Source organism: Mus pahari, chromosome 9 (genome assembly GCF_900095145.1).
Source record: "Mus pahari chromosome 9, PAHARI_EIJ_v1.1, whole genome shotgun sequence".
NCBI classification, from domain to species: Eukaryota; Metazoa; Chordata; class Mammalia; order Rodentia; family Muridae; genus Mus; species Mus pahari.
Genome location: NC_034598.1, coordinates 33393730 through 33414834, shown reverse-complemented (window position 1 = coordinate 33414834; position 21105 = coordinate 33393730). Strand labels below are relative to the sequence as shown.

The 21105-nt window shown below is 42.9% G+C and overlaps 1 protein-coding gene across 4 annotated transcripts in view; it reads left to right on the top strand.

Annotated features, from left to right (window-relative positions):
* Arid5b (AT-rich interaction domain 5B) overlaps positions 1–21105 on the top strand; it is a 180929-nt gene that overhangs the window by 2425 nt on the left and 157399 nt on the right. The gene's annotated exons all lie outside the window — the stretch shown is intronic.

The following is a 21105-nucleotide window of genomic DNA, read 5'->3' as shown; positions in this document are numbered from 1 at the left end:
TCTTATTATTTGCTTTTCAAATTTATTACTTCAACATGGCCTGTGATCTGGAGAAGGGAAGGATTAAATATCCAGAAAAGAGCTGGTGCCTAACAGACTTCGGACTAAACCCAGGAGGAAATCATTCAGTGTTTTATGGGATATTTGTGGTCACTTTTTTTTTTTTAATTGAAATTGGAATATTTGTTTAAAAGACCCCGAGTTGACCCCACTAGGTCCTCTTTAATTTCTGTTGATGTAACTAAATGGCGAATTCTGATTTAAGAATAAAATCCACAGACGATCCCGTCTGTCTGTCAGAACTGTTGACAATGAATAGATACGTTTTTAAACACATGATCTCTTTTTAATTGTTCCTTATGGGGAGTTGTAATGATCTAGGCATTTCGTATCTACTGTATGAGCCATACCTCAGAAAATTAATCTTGCCATTTAAAAGTAAACTCTAGGGGGTTTGTGAAGAGAGGGCGGCTCTATTTATAATCCTCAGCTGCTTATACATAGTCTAATATTATGCATGATTTGTTTTTTAATGCTAACACGGCTGGTAATTAGCTGTATGATTATACTTGTATATTTCATTAGGACTTCGGCTGATGTCATTGTGAGTTATTCAGCCATATTAAAACAATTTTCAATTGAGATAATGACACGCCTCAAAATTATGCAAATGGAAGCTGCATTGTGCAAAATAATTATGACAAATGGAAAGCAGGTAGAAAGTTTCCCGGTGCAGGATCGGTTTTCCACCCGGGTGATGTCATTTCCCCCCTGGCCTAAGTCAGACTTGTTAGCAGAACAGCAGCAGCCAGGCTCCTGGGGAGGAGAGTCACAGACCAGCATTTACTGCAGGCGCCTTGAGGGGGCAACAGGGCCTCTCATTAAGAAATTTGCTTTGTTTTCGCCTACTCGATTAACTTGTTTATATACATTGAAATGGTTTTTATTATTGATTTTAAATAGTTTTGAGAGATGCCTTTGCCGTTGCTAAATGCCGGAGAATGTTTTCTTGGTGTTCAAGAACATTTAATCAGCCAGCAGAGTTTATTTTAAGTAACCAAATGGAGGTTAATAATTTCCTGATTGAGCTGACATCGGCACCTATCTGGAAAGGACGACCAGGACTCTGGGTACTCTCTATTGAAAAGAGACATTCTGCCTTTTTCTGATTTCTTGAAATGGGAAGACGTCAGTTCTAAAAGCAGGAACATGATCATTGTGCGTGCGAGTTTAGAAATAGCGTCCCTGTGTGGTTTGCTGTGATTTGCAGCAAAAAAAAAATTTTTTTTAATCCACATGGATCTTTGCAGTCAATGCAGGAGACTAGGTGGTACAGGATTGTGCCTACCCATTTCATAGATGGGGACAGGAACATGATAAGGTCATGTTGCCTGTCAAGTGTGGCCAGTGTCACCCAGTCCTTCCTAAACTTTCAGCTTGCCTCCTTCAGTAAAAACCTATTACTGAAACAAGAAAACACATCGTAGTAGATTCTAGAAGCATGCACCATTAAAGGGAGTCCCTTGATCATTTTAAAACGAGGCTACTCAATCAGCTCTCAAAGGTCAGATATTCAGGGTTAGAAGATTTTATTCTATGTAGTTCAAGTTATCCTAACTAAAGCTATAGGGCAAAAATATTTTCATAGTTATTAATAATTAGCTATCGATTGGTTTCCAGGGTGATGGTGACATCAGACCTTGCCAGTGCTGGTAACCTGCAGTGAGGAAAGGCACTTGCAGAAGAGGTACATTTGAGGCTGAGGTGGCTCAGTGGATGAAGCATCTACTGGGCAAGCATAAGGAGGAGAGTTCAAATCCTCAGAGCCTCATAAACTGGAAGCAGGAACCCTAGCTTGAAATAGTACACAGCAGCGAACAGCACCTTAGACAAGGTAGATGTTAAGAACTAACACCTAAGGTTGTCTCTTGATTTCCACGAGCATGCTGTGGTGCACTAGTATGCCATACATGCAAATGCACCTCCCCCCACACACACATCCTCTCTCACACACACACACCCTCTCTCTCTCTCTCTCACACACACAATCACACACACACACAAGGAGGGAGAAAGAGAGAGAGAGAGAGAGAGAGAGAGAGAGAGAGAGAGAGAGAGAGAGAGAGAGAAGGCACATTTCTATTCTACAACTTAGCCTCAGTTTGACCTTAAATAACTATAAGGATCTGAGCCTCAGTTTCTTCTCCCAGAAAATGGGAATAATACTAAGAAGTGAAAAATTGGGGGGGGGGAATCAAGAGACATTATATAGGGGAAAATGCTTTAGATATTTCAAAATTCTTAAAATGAGGACTCAGGGTAAGAATGTTATGAACTTTTTTTTTAATTTTATAAACAATGGCAAGTCATGGTAGCATTTATGTGGATATCATTGGATTTAATGATGATGCTGTCTTAAGTCAGCCTGGGAGGAAGGAGCTGGACACAGACAAGGAGGTGTAGTGTCCATGGTAACCACCCTTGATTGATGCATGTGACCAGTAGCTCTTCAGGGGAGGACATGGCAATGTAGGTGGGTAACTAACTGGTTCTGTTACTGAGTAACCTCTAATCATGCTTATTCTCAAACTGCTGAGTACTTAATCTATTGGCAGTTGACTTTCAAAATGCATGCATGTGCAGGCTTGGGTTTTTACATGAAGGTTTGTTGATGGCCTGGAACTAGGAATGGGGAAGGTTAAGCTAATGATGTCATTGAGTCAAGACCAAGCACGCCTGGGTGTTTTAGACTCCAGCTTGTTTTCAGGATTTCCAACAGTCTATAGTTGTCATCGTCCAGGATACGCCGGACGTGGTGGTCCACTTAGAGACTGCTTCAGAGATGCCTGTTCTGCTAAGAGCAGCATAGGATAGTTGGAGTTAGATCCAAGACTTTGAAGACTTTCAACAGTCTCACTCAAGTGATATAATCGTTGAGAATTTCTCAAGCATTCTGTGTCTAGATATTTTTATCCACATATGGGCACGTGTTATCTGCTTCCAGGGATTGTTTTATGGACTAAATGAGCTACTATATAGCGGGAAGGTACTCAGTGGATAGATCAATAATGATTGTCTGTGATAGTTACCATGAATATTGGTATGTGCTTTTCTCATTGGAATTTGAGTCCTCCTGGCAACTCCTGGGTTACTTTGCTAAAAATCCCTGGTGGTTCTGGTTCCTTCCACTGGGGCTGTTTTTTCTATGTGTGTTGAGTTTAGCTGTGTCATCACAACAGAAGGTTTCTTAAGAATTTTTATTTTTCTACTGAAAAGTGTTACCTACTGGACCGGCAACATTTTTCAAAAGATTACCTGATTTGATCATACCTGGGGGTAGGCAGATGCGTTCTGGAATCTAGATAGTTCTGCCTTGGGCTGTCTTTGTTTTTGCAAAGCCCTTAAGGTGATTTTAGAGATTTCTGACTCTCCTTGACTTATCTTGCTGTCCTTAAATGGTGCTCTGCCTTGCCCAAGACTCAATTTTTTCATCTGTACAATGGAATTGCTCATCTTGAGTCTACCGAGGAAATCAGAGATGATGATTTAAAAAGAAAGAGAGGCCGGGCGTGGTGGCGCACACCTTTAGTCCCAGCACTCGGGAGGCAGAGGCAGGCAGATTTCTGAGTTCAAGGCCAGCCTGGTCTACAAAGTGAGTTCCAGGACAGTCAGGGCTATACAGAGAAACCCTGTCTCGAAAAAAACAAAAACAAAAATAAATAAATAAATAAATAAATAAATAAATAAATAAAAAAAAGAGAGAGAGAGAGAGAAAAAGGGATCAACCAGCACAGGACTTAGGAAAACTCAGTCTCTGTTGGTAGTGGCTATTTTCATCTAGAATCAGGACCCATGGTAACTCAGCCACCCATGGCTGTAGTTACTCTGCCTACTGTCTATTCCTAGTCATTCATTTTTAAAAACTAAATGAAGGGACATCTCTAGCCATGTGCAGAACAAGAACTAAGTAAGGCATTGCATGGAGACCACTCAACTGGTCTGTGCTAAGGGTCGGCTAGCTAAAACTTGAAGGCCAAATCTGGCCCACTGATAGTTTGTAAATAAAGTTTTATTGGGACAGAGCCAAAGTCATTTATTTATAAAGTATTTGAAACTCTTTGACTAGAACAACACAGCTAGTACTTTTGATGACTACCAAGTGATCGACACAGGAGATATATTTGTTGTCTAGCCTGATCCTTTATGGAAAAAGTCAGCTGACCTCTGCCCCATAAGGTTGATGTAGAAGAAGGACTATTTCTATTCTTCAGTTCTTGAGTGTTGGGCTCAAGACATTACACTTGTTTAGCAGATGCTCTTCCTACGAGCTATTTCCCCAGATCCTACTCCTCTTTCCTACTTGGCTCCGAACAAGATCTCATACTATAGACATAATTAATATCAGTATAATGTCCTTATCCTTTACAGGCATGCACATGGATTAATATTGAGTCTAGGACATTCATTTTTGTGAATAAATAAAATTTACATTGAAGTATATTTTGAATGGCTGAGATCCAAGCTCCAGGCAATATAGGTATTGTCTGGCTTGTGTTCATCAAAGACAACTTACTTGTTGAGGGTTAACCTCGTAGGCGGTATAGAGATGACTGGAAAGCACTTGGCAGGCTGGCCCTTTTTCTCCAGAAGTTGACCAATCTTAATAAAAGAGACAAGGCCAATATGCTCAAAGATGTATACACAGTCACAATCGGAGATGTGTATCCTATCACATGAGTAAACTTGAAAACCTGTCATCTATGTGTCCTACACACAGTGAAGGTGAAAGGGAACCGCCCCTCTGGGGACCTCACAGACTATCCCACCCTGATTGACAGATACTGGTCAACAAAATATCATCAGACTTTCCAGCTTCAAATGAGCTAAGTTCTCCCTGGATGTTTCATGACCTCTCTAGAAAAGTAGAAAGCCAGGTCTTCATCTTCAGAGTCTCATTTGCCAGACACACAATCACAGAGTACCTACTGTGTGCTGGAGCTGCATACCCATTTATATAGAACACCCACTATGTGCCAGTGGCATTTCTACTCAGGGACATGAATCCCCATCTCAAGAGCCTGTGAGCTAATGGTGCTTTACATCTTGTTTTAGCTTGGCACATTTCAGGGGTCTCTACTTTTGCACGGTAATCTACTTAGTTCACTGAGTTCAGAACAACTGAGCATCATATAACATTGCGGGGAGGGGCAGGGGGTGCTGAAAAGATATCTCAGTCATTTCAGATCATATATTTATCTTACAAAAACTGAGTCACCTGTAACTCCAAACCCAGGAGATCTATAACCCTCTTCCTGCCCCCAAGAGCGTCACACACTCATATTTACATATATGAACACACACAGACACCTAATTTAAACGTTAGAAAAAATATCTTTGAAATACCTTTTTGGAAGGCTGGAGAAATGGCTTAGCCGTTTCAGAGCACTTACTCTTCTTACAGATAGCTTGGGTTGGATTGCCACCACCCACGTCAGTGTGACTCCTACTGTCGGGGATCTGATACCCTCTTCTAACTTCTGTGGGCTCCTGCACACACGTGATGTCCATGCACTCTCACTGTCACACACACATAAATAACAAATAAGTAAATCTTTTTAAGAAAATACCTTTTTTTTTTTTTTTTTTTTTTTTTGCCAACAGCCTGCCTTCACTCAGTGTGGCCCGTTGGGTGGTCACTAATTTGTTAGATAACCTCAGAACCCCATCTCAAACTTTCTTCTTTGCTACTAAAACCACATCACCCCAGTGGATGCTAAAATACATGAACAGATGTTGCAGGTCATACTGTCCAAAGAAATAAGCCAATGTTTTAGTCCAAGGGTTCAGCCTGGAACCGCCATGATGGTCTATCTAGGTTCCTTCTGATTCGCAACAATCAGCTCGTTGGAATTAGGGACTTTGTAGTGACAAACTGAAACCTAGACTTCTGGAGAAAAGAAGCCCCAGCTCAGTCATGGTGGCAGTTCACAAAAGATAGCGTTCTTCTCAGATGGATGACCTTAACCAAGGTTTAATAGTGACTCCATACTGAAGGCAATTAAAACCTCTCTTGACATTTAAACGGTCAGGCCCATACTCAGGAAATGTTATTTTTTATGAAGTACAAGAGTCCACGCATGTAAATACTTGGTTATTAATTATTAATAAAGCGTGCCGTTGTTCATAGTGGCATCTGGTAACATGCAACTCGGGCTCATTTATCAAAGTCTCGTTTTAACCGATATCCAGCATATAATTGCTTGAATCAAATGCATTCGCTTGTCATTTTTTTATAGCAGGGCACTTGGATATTTGCCATCCTCTACTCAGAATAATATTGTAACTAATGATTACTTGGTGGCTCTGCTTTTAAGGGTATTTAAAACAAATTTATCGATTGCTGCCTCAGAGACTCGTTCGCCTCTAAGAGATGTGGTCATGGATCCTTTGTTTCTGGAAGAATCTGTCCCCAAGTCCACGTGTACTGTGGACTTTTTTGAGGGTGTAGTGTAATCCTCACTGTGTTTCCATAGATCGGGACCTAGGCCTTGGCCCTTAGAGCATGTGCATGCAAATCTGGGACAGTGAACACCATCACATTGACAACAGGTTTCAAAATCTGTGGGTTTGGGAAAGGCTCAGTGGGTAACAGAGAACCTGAGAGTTAAGATACCCAGCATCTGGGTAAAAGGCATGCCTGGCATTCCAGTGCCAGGACAGGAAGACAGGTGTGTCCCTGGGGTAGTTACTCTAACAAATTGATGAGCTCTGGACTCAGTAGAAGATCCCATCTTGTCTTAGTCAGGGTTTCTATTCCTGGACAAACATCATGACCAAGAAGCAAGTTGGGGAGAAAAGGGTTTATTCGGCTTACATTTNCANACTGCTGTTGATCACCAAAGGATGTAGGACTGGAACTCAAGCAGGTCAGAAAGCAGGAGCTGATGCAGAAGCCATGGAGGGATGTTCTTTACTGGCTATGATTCAGGAGAATATCTGAATTCAACATCTGGCCTACACACTCATGCGTACACATACACAAACACTCATATGGAGAAGTGCAAATGCCTACATGCGTGCATGTATGTATACGCCATATAAACCCACTGAAAAACAGGCAGATAACCCTTGTTGAAAAGAGGGCTCTGAAGTTAGACCAATGGCATACAGCTCACATCCGACCTGTACCCATCCACAGCCGGAAAGATGGAGACTTGACACTCAGACTAAGATGGTAGTTTGATGATGTGAATTTTCTGTAGACTCTTTGCGTCCGTATAGGTACAGCAGCCTACGTTCCCGTGCACAGGATAATCATGTTCACAGAAAGCAGACAGCAGAGGCTACATGTTGCTAGCCTGGCTGTTGACCCCTCCCCCATCTTCCCTCCTTATGACTCAGGCATACGGGGCCTGAAAAGCCACCAATCCTCTACTGTTCAATTCCAACGCCTTGGCTTGGCTTAAACATTAAACTCTTGCCTTTGTGAATTGGGCTTAGCTTTCCACAGCCTCAAGCATGTTGAGCTACTGTGCAAGCTGGAAAATAAAAATGTTCTAATTGTGTCTTTTAAATAAGCATAGGAGTGAATTAATTACACCATATTTTGTCTTTAGTTGCTTAGTTACACAATAGCATATTCCTGAGCACCAGGAAAGATAAATTGGCTCTTTCCGTGCTGTGTGTCCCTTAATCATAATTACTGTATTGCTTCGGAGAGTAAAGCACACATAGATTTTTGCATTTTTTATTAATAGTCCGAAATCTGCATATGATCTATAAAGTATATGCTGCTCGACCTGTTTTATATGCTTTTATGTGGGAAGAAGTTTTATTGTGGTTGGTAGCATTTGCACTAGTTGCTCGAAGATGTAGTTCTGGGAAATACATAATTGAAATGTTTTTGAATTGCTTTTTCTGGCCTTTTCAATCTTATTCAAAATAATATGCCTCTGGTCTCGGAGCAGTCTCTCTCATTTGATTTAGCATCTTGCTTTGCACTGCATGCCGGGTGCTGTTTTAACCCCTGCAGAGCCCAGATGAGGCGCTGTGATTTCCCAGGGTGTCATCATGGTTTGGGGGAGCAGGGCTCACACTGTCTGCATTTCTGGGGATGAAGCGATTTGATGGGTACCCTCATCCTAGAACAGCTGCTACCATGGCCTGCTCTTGGGGTACTTCCTTATTTTTCATCTGGGGGTTTTAGGGCTTGAACAAGCCTGAACTGGACAACCTTTTGTGCTGGGCTTCTGGGGTCCAGTAGAATACGGTGCTGCTGTTCCTGGACCTTGGGTTTCTATCCTCACCACCCCTAACCTCCTCCAAGGAAGACAGCAAGAGGCTTAATACAGTTATTGAACAATGGCTGAGCCTGGCTTAAGATCCAGATACAGGCCTGGTAAATGTATGTGAAAACTGACCCCATTGTTCTATTGTGTTTGAAAAGCAAGTAAATTATTTACAGATATTTGCTAATTAAAGCACATTTAACCAGGACAAAAGGACACAGACTAACTGGAGACAAAGAGCTGAGTGCAAATATTTCAGTCTCACTAATTCTGTGTATTCTTAAGGGAGGAATGTATGTGTGTATGTATATATATAAAATATATTCACATATAATTGTATATACATATATATTTTATATGTACATGTAGATATGAGTGTATGTATCTAGTTTTATTTTACATTTATTTCTTTATTTTGTGAGTGATGACAAGTGGCTGTCACAAGGGGCACCTGGTGCAGGTCAGAGGTCAACTCTCAGGAGTCAATTCTCTCCTTCCACCCTGTGAGTGCTGAGGATTGAACTCAGGCTGGCAGGCTTGGTAGCAAGTGTCTTGTCCTAAAACTGAGGGCAGGGGAATGAACAGAGGCTACAGAGTCTCAGTCAGTAGATGGCCAAGGTCTGAGATGCTCCTGGATGACATGGCGTGTGTCAATGATAAGAGAGAAGTCTTTCAGAGTTCTCACAGGCCCCAAGTAGAAATTCTGTGAGGTGGCAAATGGCAATCAATGTTTTGTATGATATGCACGCATGCATCAAATTGTTACTGCCTAAACCTTAAATACATAATTTTATGTGCTAACCACAACTTAATGAATCTAGAAACATTAACAGTGAAAAATAACATATGTACTGATACATACCTATGTAAGTGTGGGTACATATGTATAACTTCCCAGCCTCTATGGGAAGGCTTTTGCGCTGTAGAGGTGATTGGCCAAGTCCCTGACCTGTTACTTGTAGGCTGGGTTTACTGTAATCTTCCTAAGGAATGTCAGACACAAATGGTTTTGATAGAATCCTGAATTCTCTTTGGTCCAACCTTGACTTGTTGACTGGCTGGGACTCAGCTCAGGGAACCATTTGGGAGAAAAACAATTTAGCCATATTCTGTAGGAGAAAAATGAGTGTCCTTGTACTTTCTGAAATGCTTTGATCAGCTGGCTTCAATCTTGCTGTTTTGATAAGATGGCTTCCCAACTTTGGTCAAGTCCAGGTTGGACCTTTCCGTTGTGTCTACAAATGTCACACAGTGCATAGAAAGTTAAAGATAAGGTTCTTTCAGACTTGCCCTGCTTAAAAGGATAGACTGCTGTCCATTGGTCAGGCAGGTTCTCTGGCTCTCCTGCCATCAAGAGACATTTTTGGGTTTAGACATGACTAGTCCCGGGTCTCTTGGCATTGCTGATAGCTAGGGTTCCTTAAGACAAAGGCTCTTGTCTAATCACCCTGGACATTTTGATAGAATCTCAGGTAGCAGGAACTCTGAGACAGGGAGTCCAGTTTCCTCTACATTGTTAACACTGAAATCAAAGTTGCAACGTTTCCCACAGTTTAACCATTGTGTGGCTGCAACTTGGTATTTGTCTGTCAATCATACACAGTGCGGCTCATTTAATTATTGGGGATTCTTTAAGATTTGGAGTATTTTGATACTATTTCACTACTAACAAAATTGGTGTAGTGGGGGCTAAGACAGGTGAAGTATAATGCCCAAGTTCACATAGAGGTGAGACTTAGACCAAAGACTGAACCCTAGGCTTTCCCTAATTCTTCCAAAGATGAAGGGTAAGCAATTTTATTATTTTGATGTGAATCCCTATAACTTTAGGATAAACTAACAAATTCCAAATATTGGGGCCTTTACTAAGCACTGACTTAGTATTTATTTGAACCTCTAGAAATCTGTAGTTATGTTGTTGACTGATTGGTCCCAATTCGAGTCTATGGTAATATCACATGCTGAGTAAGGGAATTTCAAAGTTCCTTAGACCCCACCTGGAGTCCAGTGTCACAGAAGAGGAGTTTAAGTCTCAGTACCTCCAGGTTGTCTTCTGAGTGTAGTCTAGCTAGCACAGACCCAACGTGGGAGCATACAGACATCTAGAGAGTACACACAGCGTTCATCAAACTACCCCAAATCCTATGTCGTGGTCAGAGTAATGAAAGAAAGAGACTCCTGTGACATGGGTGACTGGCCATCTTGGAAGGGCCTGCCAAGATCCTGTGGGAGAAGCCACTTCTAAACTAGGCCTAATGAGATTGCAATGGGAAGCCTAAGACCTTTCTTGACAAAGGGAGGCAAAAACTACATTCCTGGAGGATGATGGGAAAGGACATGACCTCCTGAGTCTAGTGACCCAGTTGTCAATAGTACAGATGTCACGTGGGGACATCTATGCCTAATCCAGGCTCTTATCAAACACCATTTTGACGACTACATCGCCTTGGCTGTAGTGGTAATGGAAACCTAAAGCCCATAGGTCGCAAATTGTCCCCTTGCCTGATTCTTCTTCTTCTTCTTCTTCTTCTTCTTCTTCTTCTTCTTCTTCTTCTTCTTCTTCTTCTTCTTCTTCTTCTTCTTCTTCTTCTTCTTTCTTTTTTTTTTTTTATAAAAAAATTTTATTAGTACTCTAACATCCCATGATGTTTACAAAAGTCACTTTACAGTGTTCATACTACAGTGGCTGAGAACTTATGACAGAGACTCACTGAGATTAAAATATTTGGTGCCTGAGCTTTTCTGGAAAATACTTGCCAAATCCTGGTCTAAAATACTGCTGTCTGCATTCATCTTAAAGCTCTGCGCTGATGATGGCTTTAGATGCTAGTTTTTGTATACGTCCCATAACAGTAAGGCTCTGAAGAATGTTTTCCTGTCCTTTCCCATTTTGCAAAAGGATAATTTGAGCACCTGTCTGAACGTTTCTAAGGCCATCCATCAGGAAAATGACAAGGACTGAACAGGAACTTGAATTTTCCTGGCTCCAAGGTACTGATGATCTAGATGGAGAAACCCTTGGTCTGTTCTGGTTATGAGTAGAGAAGTGACATTATCAGAGAGGAATGCTCTAAGGAGTTGAGGCTTCACTATGACAGAAACGGCACACAAATAGCTTCTGTCTTTCCATTGTTTCATCCAAAGGCCACTTCCTCCAAGAAGCCTTCCATGGCTGTCCAGAGGAAAGGGACCCGTGTGAAGCACACACAGGCCAGTGCGGAAGCCAACCATGGAAGGTAGACACATCTAAGGGACAATATGATATTCAGTGTGGCGGAGCTGGAACTCTAAGGCTAATGTGCTGTTTGGCTCTAAACCATTGCTCCTCGGGCCCTACCTATCATAGCCAGGAAGGAATCGTCTCGATTTTACCAAATCTTTAATTTTGTATGAAAGGCTAGTACTCTACATGATGTTCATTGGCCATTCAATCTACTTTTTGACCATGGGCCAAACAAAACATAACCTTTAGCCTAGCTGTGACCCATGGACTGCCACCCTGCAGTGTCTAGAGCTTTAAATTATGTTGTCATATTTGGTTCATTTTCTGTAATTAAACCAGAAGGAACCTGCTGGTTTAAAGAGGGAAGCAGGAAATGGGGGTGGGGTGGGGTGGGGTGAGTGTGAGTTGAGCATTCACCTAGATCCCAAACCATTCTTTGTAGCCGCCTCTCAGCATCCTGGAGTGAAGACAGGGATACTGAGGAGTGTGCATAGGGAATCTGACTTTCCCCTCACACCTACTCCAAGGTCACAGGAAGGGTGCGCTGATTGCGGTGCGAAGAGGAAGCAGGATAAAAGAGCTGTCGGAGGCTGGATATCCTGAAGGCATCAGGAAGCAAGGAGGCTGGCGATTGAAGAACCTCTGAAAACACTAGGTTGTCTTTGGTGGGTAGAGATTTGTGATAGGCGCTGTGAAAAGGGGAAGTTGAGGCAGAAGGAAAGCCACAGGCGAGAAACAGCGTGACATTGCTGGGTGTGTGTTACATTGGGTTTGAGGACTTGAGCCTAGTGGGTAGACTTGAAACGGGGTAGACTGAGACTAGGCTTCCCAATGTGTCACTCGGACTTAAATCTGAAGCCAGTGCTGATTAATAATTCCACAAGTGTGTTTTCGTCTTTGAGGTTAAAATACAAACCGTCAGTGTGGGCTCCCGGTAGGGCAGTGAATATTTACTCTGTCGGTCACTCACTGGGCGTCCTGGCCAGCTGGCCCCACGTCTTTGGCATCTGAGTTTTTTCACTGAATTGGGTGAATGGAACTCGGCTGGGAATATCAAATAAAATCCACAAGGGGTTCAGAACCAAATTAGGACCTGGCTTATCCTGAGTTGTGGTAGATATTTGGCGTAGTATGCTCTGCTCTTCCTGGTCCTAATCCTAGCTTTGTGAAGTCTGCCATGGTGTTAGACAACTTGTTAACGGCCCCTTAATAAGTAATTTATTGGTTTGAGTCACCAGGCTATTGTTTGAAAAACAATAACCAAGAAACTCATGACACGAAATCGGCTAAGCTTCCTGGGGTTTCACCTGTCCCAAGAGATGTGACAAGTGAGGTTCAAAGGTTTTGATCTGTGTTTGAGATTTCTGGACCCTGAAACCAACATGCTCAGATCCCTTTTCTTCTGGCCACTTGAGGCATTAAAGGAGCTGTAGGGGACATCTCTGGATCAGCTGTAACAAAATCCCAGGAGACCAGAGGATGATGGAGTCACGGGACACCACTGGTGTCCCAGAGCTTCCTCCTCAGTGGGTCAAAGGCCATACCTGCAGCTTTCCACTTACCGTCTGCTACCCCAGTGACACGATGCAAACCGGGTGTCTCCTGAGTGTGTAACAGGCATTTATTTTAAATATTTCCACGTTCCCTCTACTCAAAGCAAGTCTCTGCAAATTGCTGATCTTTGTTTGAAATTTTGTTCCGTTCCTTGCCTGCCTCTTCCTTCTTCCTTTCCTTTCCTTCTCTCTTCCTGTATAAATTTCTCTGTTTTCCTGCTTCTCTTTCTCCTCTGCCTCTTTCTCATTTCTCTTCCTCCATTTCTTCTTTCTCTTCTTCCTTTCTTCTTTCTTCCTCCTCTTTCTTATTCTCCTCCTCCTCCTCTTCCTCCACCTCTTTTTTTTTTTTTTTTTTTTTTTTGGTAGTAATGGGTACAAGGCTGTACCCCGGTCCAACCCTTCCAACGACGCAAACAAAGAGTAAGGATGTATCACAGCCTGAACGCTTCGGGTGCACCTTCTGGGAAGGAGTCTCTAAAACAGCAGATCTCAACCTGGGAGTCTTGACCCCTTTGAAGGTCACATGACCCTTTCTCAGGGATCGCCCAAGACCATCAGGGAAGCACAGATATTTACGTTACAATTCATAACAGAAGCAGAATTACAGTTATGAAGTAGCGATGAGAGAAATTGTATGGTTGAAGGTCACCATGACATGAGGAACTGTACTAAAGGGTGTCCGCCTTAGGAAGGTTGAGAACCACTGCTCTAAATAGAGACTGCCTGCCAGCTGGGACATTAGGTCCTTTTGCTTTGGGCTAATCCCACAGTGTGTATCAGGTTACTAGAATTCAGTTGGAAACACTGTTGTGGTACTCCTTGTCAAATTATTCCAAAATATATGGGTCATAAATACCAAGAGGTCATCAGCTTTACTGTGCCGTAAGTGAAATTATCTGACCCCTTTCTGTCTCGAGTGAATATTCACCATAGGCATTGGGTTGTGTTTGTGCTCCTAAAAGTTGACTATGCTATCAATAATAATGTATTGGGTTGTAAAATATCTATCCTGGACTCTAGGGGCAAGCAAAAAGAAGGTTCTGGTAAGAGGAGCTGAATATGTTTTCCTAATACAAATTTTATGAGTTACATAAATGGTGATACTTTTAAAATTATCAGTGGGCTCTGTTTCCTGTTTTGTTACGGTATACATTCTGTTCCTTCACATTTTTTTTTGAATGTTACTAAATCAATCATTTAATAGCCAAGCAGGTATTTAAAGTACTCCTAATTCCAGAATCCCTTAAAGAACCTCTCCAATGGGCAAAGCAAAAAATATTCCCACCATGCCAGAATATGAAGACGCCTCTGATGCCTTAATTAATCAACTGATTTGTGTGTGTGTGTGTGTGTGTGTGTGTGTGTGTGTGTAGTGAGTGGTGCCTCTCCCTCCCCCTCTCTCTCTTTTAGAAAAAAGAGCATCCTTATCTAGAGTTTGGCCAGAGACCTTGCAGGGCTCTGTGCTCATGGCCTTATAGATCTCATGCAAAACAGACACACTGCCAGCTGCCCACCTGGACCAGCAGTCTTTAGAAGATGAGTTTTGATCGACAAGCTAGAAAGAAGAGAAAAGACATGAGCCATAGAGTCCTTCTGTGGTAGCTAAGGACATTATACAATACTACTCTAGAAAAAGATAACACTTCTATTTTCAGCTATAAGTCTTTGATTTCTACTGAACTAAACCTAATCGTCATTTATTAGCATTATGAGGGGATCATTGAGGGGTCAAAGGTGAGAATGACATCAGCCCATTTATCTTTAGGTGCTTCTTTCATTGGCAACAGGAGATTTCTTTTCCCCTCCTATCCAGAAATGCACACTGGCATTATTATGTAGTTCTTGAAAATGTCCAGAGATAGCCCCTGACCCAGGATGTAGGCAGAGGCATGAAGTCCTTTTCCATTGGCTTATCATCTGCTTAGAAGAAAGTAATCTACTCTCCAGGGACAGTTGACACCGGAATTTAGTTTACTGCACAGAGCTCATTTTGTCACCACATGGTAGCGTACAGTGTGCCACGGGTCACAAATCTGGGCTTTGCTTATCAATTTCTAATGTAGCAAAGTATTCTACAACACTTAGATAACACTTACTCTTCCCAGTTTCTGTGGGTCAGGGGCCTGAGTGGAGGTTACCTGGGCGTCTACGTCTCGACAAACCGCGACCACAGTGTGAGCTCAGGCTTTTGCTACCACAAAACTCGGTAGAAGGTGAATCAACTTCCGGGTTTATTCTCTCGTCCCCCAGAAGGGCTGACATCCTAAGGGCTGTTGACCTGGATATCAAGTGGGCTCCTCTGTATGACACATGGACACCTGTGTGTATCCTGTCACACACAGGAAGCCATTTTCAGAAGTGGCATCCCAACCCTTATTTTCTTAATTCTGTTTATCAGAACGGGAATTTCTGGGTCATCCATACTCAGACATAGAAGTGGAGGGAAGGGAGCTGGGTGTTTGGAGACCTCTGAGTGACCTCCCATGACCTTCAGGGGTGTTTGGAGACCTCTGAGTGACCTCCCATGACCTTCAGGAATGGAGCTGAAGATGAGGCTGCTGTTGGTTGGAGGGTGTTCTTGCTCCGTCTTGTTCTTTCATTTCCTCCTTTCCTTTTATTAGGTAGCCTCCTTGGGCAGTTCTTTCCCCCAAACACCTCCTCCCTCTAGTAGGCATGTAATTATAGATGACATACACACCAGACAGCAGATTGCTTTAATCTTTTAAAGATTTGTTAGTCTTACAGCGTGTCAACAAGCCATATTGAGTCTTTTTTAAAACCTAATGTCTTGATCAATGCATTTGAGGAGTTTAGCTCAAAGGGGCATTGTATCTGATGTGGGTAAATCACCAGCAAGCCAGTAGCTGATAGAAACACGTGCCACACCGCATAAGAAAGAGGAATCTGTCCGGTATAGTCATTGAGAAGGGGCATTAAATCAGGATGGCTCTGAAAGACAACTAAAAATCCAGATAAAAAGGCATTGTTCCTTGAATTTCTGTTTCTAATGAGCAAGGTCATTAAAGGAAGGTGGACAAATGAACCCTCCTCCGTGCCCTTCAACCTCGGTGCACCAACTCAGAGGAACAGCAGACCTTCTGTCCCCTGAGTTCCATGGAAATTAGCCATTCCCGTGAGGAGACTGACCTATTTCTCTTTAAGGAATAACTCGAGTCGATTTTCAGCAATGAGTTCCAGAAGTACAAAGGCGCTAAGTGTTTGAAGAGAAGATACCAGGAAATCGATTTCTGACAACTTAACAAACAAAACAAAACAACTATGTACATCTTATTTACTGATGTTGTGTCAGGGCTGTGTGTGTAGGTGTGACAACATACACCTGAAGGTCAGAGGAGACAATTTGTGGGACTCTGTTCACTTCTTCTGCCATGTGGGTTCAGGAGACTGGAATCAGACCAGCAGGCGCCTTTACCCACTAAGCCATCTTGGCAACCCCTGATCTATGTTTAATATTGTAAACGACTCCTGGGGAAGTATTTGTGCAAAACCTAGGGGATCATTGACCAAAATGGGTCTAGACTCAAAGAGGGAGCCCGCCTCAATTGTAAAGGACACAGGTAGACTGGATGCTTTCTTCAAAGTCTTCTTTTGCCTTTGAAGTTGACCTCAGACCATCTTCCATTGCTCACTTTTTTCTGTCTACCCAGACCTTCCCTGGCTACCCCGCGTCCTTGCCCTCAGCTGATACTCTCTGCCCCTCCCCCGGTACAGCTCCCTCTTGTTCCTTGTTTGTAATTTTGTGTACTTTCTGGCTCTTCCACTCTACTCCCCCAACCCCACTACCAGTCTATATACTCAGAGGTAACCATGGGGACAGAAGGACAGTGATTTTGTCTCCTTCGTTTCAGCCAAAAGCCACCCTGCCTGACACATAGTTGGTGTTCAGTATTTAATGGATTAAATAAAACCATTGATTGTGACCACTTGGCATTAGGCACACTCAGCTGAGGCCTGATTGGTTCCTGGCCACACCCCAACCACTACACTGGTGTCCCACAGGTCAGACAGAGTCTTACTTCCAGATCTTTCCTGAGTGGTGAAGCTTAGCATTGATGCTCCCAGCATCAAGGATGGAAGTGCAGATGGGTGTTAGCCTCTTCAGGCAATATACCCTTTATGAAGGGCATATTTGTATTTATTCATCCATTTCTCTCCTTGGTTGATCTTCAGCCTGGTCCTGTTGCAGAGAGTCAGGGCAGCATCCTGGGGTCAGCTAGAATTCAGTCAGGGAATGATAGAATAAAATCTCTCCTGACTACATGGGATAAAGTTCATTTCGTGAACATTTCCTTGCAAAAAATGCTGCCTTCTGAGTTCACTTCTGGGCCCGATTATGAGAATGTCCAGTAGAATTCATTTATTCATTCATTCACTCATTCATTCATTCACCCATTCTCAAGCTCTACCTGGAATACACAGGACATTGGGGAAAGGACTCTGTGTAAGTTTGAACCCCACCTTTCAAAATTCACTTAGGAAAATTCAGGCCTTACTCTTCAGTTTAATACCATCTCCCTGAGATCACCAGAGTTGGAACTAGAAGGTTATAGATGCCCAGATGTGTTCTCTGCATTGGACCCCACACCATAGCTTCTAAACCTGACTAGAAATATCATCCACAGCAGTTGCAAATTGACTCTTTCCTCAATCCAGGCATATTCAAAAATGCTCAAGAACTTTTTTTCCAAACCAGGTTGAGGGGATTTTATTGAAGAGCTGCTCACTTATCAAAGCACAGCGTAACACCAGTCCCTAGAAAACTAGAAACTAGGATGTAAAAATACAAAGCTCTTTAAGTGATCCAGTATAGGATGATTACATTATGACACAAAGCTGTAGGCCTCAAATTAGCCCGGTGCCGTCGTGTGTGTGTGCGCGAACTGGTGAGTGAGCCCAGCTAAAAAGTGTTTAACAAGAGGGAGCATGCCCAGATCGTGTGTGTGTGTGTGTGTGTGTGTGTGTGTGTGTGTGTATGTGTATGTGTATGTGTATGTGTGTGTGTGTGTGTAACCAGAAGGCAACACGAGCAAGGGGATTTCCATGGTGTCTACATAAAAGTTTCCTGAATGGGTGCAGTTCAGTCTCGCAGTGATTCTGTCCCCATTAAGGCCAATAACAGCAAGAGCATAACAAGAGACTATCTATGCCAGGTAACAGTGAGCTTTAATTCAGGCGTCCTCTGCCTCCTCCATCCTGGACCAACAGAGGCAAATTCCCTTCATCTTTATTCATCTGAGATGAAGCTTTCTTTTGAGACAGGGTTTCATATAGCCCAGACCGAGTTCAAACTTACTGTATGGCCAAAGGTGACCTTGAGCTGCTGATTCTTGCCTCTACTCCCTGAGTGCTAGGATTACAGCTATGAGTCGCCAGGCCCAGTGGATAAGATTCTAGTTTAGAATCCAGGGCTTCATGCACACCAGGTAAGCATGCTACCAAAGGAGGCACAAAGTCAGCTCATTCCTTTGAGTATTTGTACAATGTACTGCTGAACTGTATATAAGACTAGAGAGAGTCATGTATTGATTTTAAACAAACAACAAAGCAAAAACAGGAGCCCTAAGAGTAATGGTTTTGAGTTATTCCACATAACAGATCTGTCATGCGTGGTGGTTGAATTTTGGAGGCAGTGTAATGAGTTAACTTCAACAGAATGTTTGTATGGAAGGCAAGTAAGACAGTTAGGTTGGCAAAGTTTTCACCATACAGGTATGAGGACCTGTATGGGTTCAATTCTTGGTACCACCACAAAGCTGTGCCTATAACCTCAGTGCTGGGGAGATAGACAGGAGACTTCCCAATAGTTGAATCAGTAAGGGGCCAGGTTCAGTCGGAGAGTGTATCTTAAAAGCTAAGTAGAAGGTGATTTAGAAAGACAACTGGTAATGTCTCTGTGTGCACGCACGCACACACACACTCACACACACACACGCACATGCACACACACACACACACACACACACACGAACACACAAAGAATGCTCTTATCAATAGCTCAGGTGAGCACCCACCCTGAGAATTATCCCCATTTATCTTTTTTGATTTGTTACTGTTTTAACATCCAGAGCTAAGTCTATGGGTGCCAAGCTAGATATAGGCATCTGAGAGCAGTTAAAGAATAGATTATGGAGTTAGCAGTCCACTAATTTGTCTGAAGGAAGCCCAGCCAAACTCGGGCTTCAACTCAGTTTTCTTCACTGGGATGCAATTTCTTGTTCTCCGTGAAAATTGTCCTTAACTTTAAGGAGGCAAAACAAGAGAGAAGAAATGGAAATTAATCAGAGGCTATTTGGGGAGGTTTCTTCTCCCCGGCACTTGCTTTGATGGAAGAATAGAAATGTTCTCCTGCTCAGAGGAGCAGTCGGCCAGCTAACAGGACTTCATTTAGCACGCTTTAAAATGTAGTTAGGAACCCCTAATACTTAAGTTTTTGTTGCTTTTCTGTTGCTTGTTTGATATGCCAGTGCTGTGGGCCTTACCCTGAAGGATGGTCACGCTACTGGTCACGTGACACAGACCACCTGATCCCTCAGAGCAGTGCTCCTGAGCTTGATTGTGCAAGGACAGATTCCCATGGTTCCTGGAGCTATGGGCTGTACCTGAGTGACTGTCGAGGGTAATGGAGATGCTGGAAGAGGAGGGGCTGGAATGGAAAACTTGAACTCAGTGACCAAGAAACCTCCACGGTGAATCTTTTCCATGAAGCTCAAAGAATAAGACAAGCCCTAGCATAGATTAAGAGCTATCTTCACCACCCAGAGTGGAATATCTCTGTATTTTTTAATTAGAAATTTAATAACAATGTCTAACTTATCTTGGAGGCAAAGCCACTATAAGAACGAGACATCTCAGGAAAAGGTCAATGGGTGGATGGATAGAAAGAAAGAAAGGAAGGAAGGAAGGAAGGAAGGAAGGAAGAAAGAAAGAAAGAAAGAAAGAAAGAAAGAAAGAAAGAAAGAAAGAAAGAGAAAGAAAGAAAAATAGATGCATAGATACAAGATAGACAGATACATAATAAACATAATAATTTTTAAAGGGATGGCAAGATGGCTCAGTGGGTAAATATGGGCTCTTACCTCTAGACTTGACAAACAGGGTTCTGTCCCCAAACCCACAACATGGAAGGAATGAATAAATGTCTACAAGTTGTCCTCTGCATGCCCTTTACATGCATGCTGTAGCTGACATGCTCTCTCTCTCTCTCTCTCTCTCTCTCTCTCTCTCTCTCTCTCTCTCTCCCTCCCTTCCTCCCTCCCTCCCTTTCCCTCTTCCCCCTCCCTCTCCCAACCCTTCTCATACACACACACACACACACACACACACACACGCACCCCAAAAGTTTACCATCTGAGCTCTTACTGAAGAAGACAAAATCATGCAATTCAGCAGCAAATACTGATGCCAAAGAATGGCTTAGTGTCCTGTTTCAGGTAATAATAGCAGCAATTCCCACTGGGGGCACCAACTTAGAGCCAATAGCTTTTTATTTTGCTTCATAAAGACATTGGGAAATGATACTTATCATCTATTTCCATCCTTGTAACAGAGAGGTTGGTATTTACGCAGACTTGAATAGAATATTTCTGTGGGGTCTGCCCTTGTCTGGGCTGCTCCTTTCTTCTCTCCATCGGCCTACGTCGACTTCATCATCAGAGCTCCTGAGCCCTTGTGGTTCCATGAGTTTCGGCCATAGCAGTGTCCTCCTAGGATTGGGATGAGGGCTATCTAACAGGCAGTTGTGTTTTCTTTTGTCCTTCCTGTGACTAGCTAAGCTGATGGTGGAAGGGTCTGCCCCATCCTGGTCACTAACCCTGCCCGTCTGTGACCTTCTAGGAGGTGCCACTGTGTTGATACCTGCCTAGGTTCCTGTTAGCCATGTCTTGTGTTTCCTTTATGGCGTGTCACCTCATAGACTCAGTTTTTGGTTCGTTCCTTTGTAACCCATTGGGTTATCTTGACCAAGTATCCTCTCTCTCTCTCTCTCTCTCTCTCTCTCTCTCTCTCTCTCTCTCTCTCTCTC